Genomic DNA, 2,495 nt, shown 5'->3' with positions numbered 1-2,495 from the left:
GTTTTAATTTTCTTTCATTCATAGAATATCAAGAGCTTTTTAAAATTCAATACCAGGTAAGTTTAATGTATAACTGACGCACTCAATCTTCAAAAGGGAAAACCAATATTTTCGAAAATGTCGATAAACCCAAAAATTATTTTTCTCTTATTACAAAGGAGTCCACGGCAGAAGTTCTTCCTGACAATGAGTAACGTTGAATGTAATTTAAAGAAGAATTTCTGATTTTTATTCAGCGACTGAAGAAGATCGAAAATTCCAAGTTTCATAAAAATCTAGTTCTGTTTAAAAATCTGTTCGCCATATTGGATCCGCCCTTTTGAATTTTCAAAAACTGACTTCAGATTCGTAATCAGCGAGGCCAAAAACTCCTACATACTATATTTCAAAGAAATCCTTAATAAAATTAAAATCCGTCCGCTATATTGGATCCGCCATTTTGAATTTTCGAAAACTGACTTTAGATTCGTAATCAGTAAGGCCAAGAACCCCTAGATACCATGTTTCATAGAAATCCTTAAAAAAAATGAAAATCCGTCCGCCCGCCATATTGGATCCGCCATTTTGAATTTTCAAAAACTGACTTCAAATTCGAAATCAGCGAGGCCAAAAAGCCCTAGATACCAAATTTCATACGAATCCTATAAACAGTTTGTAAAGTACCTCTTACTCCCCCACCAAAATTTGTAGGAGCGATTTCTACCCCAAAATTCGTTTTTGGGGAAAAACAATAAAATACATGTCTAATAGTTTTTGAGGAACTACTTGTATGCGCAGTTTCAGGAAAATCGGTGATTATCACTTCCCTAGTGTTACTTGTAAGAATCATTGATAATTACTTATTATCCAGTATTTTTAATACTGAAAATAAGTAATTATCAATGATTCTTAGTATGATATTTCTATAAGGGATCTCCAATACGGGCACATACAAAGTCATTTCTATCATTATCTGATTGAGATAAACCCAAAATTGCATGAAGACAAGATTCTAATTCTGTAAACGATAAGAAATCATTTCCTAATAAACAGTCTTCCTCCATATCAACAACAAACATATATAATTCTACCGAAAATTTTCCTAAATCTACTTTCATACTTGCTTGATGTCGAACCGGAATCATTTCTCCAGTAGGATAAATCAAACGATTGTTTTCAACAGAAAAAACTACTTTTGTAGCTTTAATAAACTTACTACTTACTAAAGAAATATCTGAGCCAGTATCGATTTTAAAATTACAATGCTTATTATCAAGCATTCCTCTAAAATTAAAAACATTCTTATTAGTACAACCTGATTTAAAATTAATTGGGAGTAACATTTCGTTGTCGAACCGCCCCCGTTCCATTCGGCAAAACCTAACTTTTTTGACTTTTCAATCCTAATGATGGACATTCAGCCCGAAAATGTCTCAACTTTCCACATTGCCAACACTCTTTTGAAAAATTATCTAAATTTCGTTTATTACTTGAATTAAGTCTAAAATTTTGTTCTCTATTGATTCTTGCTTTTCCATCATTTTTATAAATAAATTCTCTCTAACCAAAAGGAAACTGTTTAAAATTTTCAGAATATTCAAAATTTTTACAAAATTCCTTTTCCCAAAATCATTTAAATTTCCCTCTTGAATTACTTTAATAGCTCTAGCCCTTTTAATCGCCACAACCAAAGAAGTAACCCCTTCCAATTGTAAAGTTTTCTTAACATTATCAGAAATTGCCGAAATAAATTGTGCACAGAAAATTTTATCCCGAACCGAAAAAGGACATTTAGGAAACGCTGAACGTGCTAATCTTTCAAGTTCTAACCCAAGAGAAGCATAATCTTCCCCAAGTTTTTGTTTCTGATTTGTAAAAAGAACATAGAAATTTTACGACACGCCCTCCCCAAAACGTAATTCTAGTTTTGATTTTAGCTCAAAACTAAAATTTTCTAAATTCTCCATCGACTCCAAAATTGAACACGCTCTTTCCCTTAAATTTGAAGCGAGCGCAACAGTCTTAGATACTTCATTCTAATGATTCGCGCATGCAAATAAATCGAACTGAGACAAATACTCTCGTAAGGGAACTGAATCATCATAGATATCCAACTTTAATTTAAAACCCAATTCTACACACGAAACATTCACATCTGTAGAAACGGCATTCACCCTCTCTTCCCGATTTGAAATATTATTGGAGGGACTTAGCTGGAAATAGCGGCGACGCTCAAACTCCTCATCGCACCGACGAAGCATTTCAGCAAATTCTTTTCGCATCCGCGTCCGCTCCTCTCGTATTTCACCGAACTCGCGCAACAAGATCCGAAGATCTCGCTCAGCTTCCCTTGAAAGAGGCCCCAACTCCTGTATCCCCTCCGGTTCCGGAAAATGCAAATCCCCTTCCCCGGAAGCCGACATCAAAGCTGCCGCCTGACTTCGAGTCCTCATCGAAGTCTGCCAACGTCATTCCCTTTTATTTCTTTTCACCACACACGAAAAAAAAAATACATG

This window comes from Odontomachus brunneus, unplaced genomic scaffold (assembly GCF_010583005.1).
Source record: "Odontomachus brunneus isolate Ranch 3 - 2012 unplaced genomic scaffold, Obru_v1 Obru_scaffold_251, whole genome shotgun sequence".
NCBI lineage: Eukaryota > Metazoa > Arthropoda > Insecta > Hymenoptera > Formicidae > Odontomachus > Odontomachus brunneus.
Note: the sequence above shows the minus strand (reverse complement) of the source record.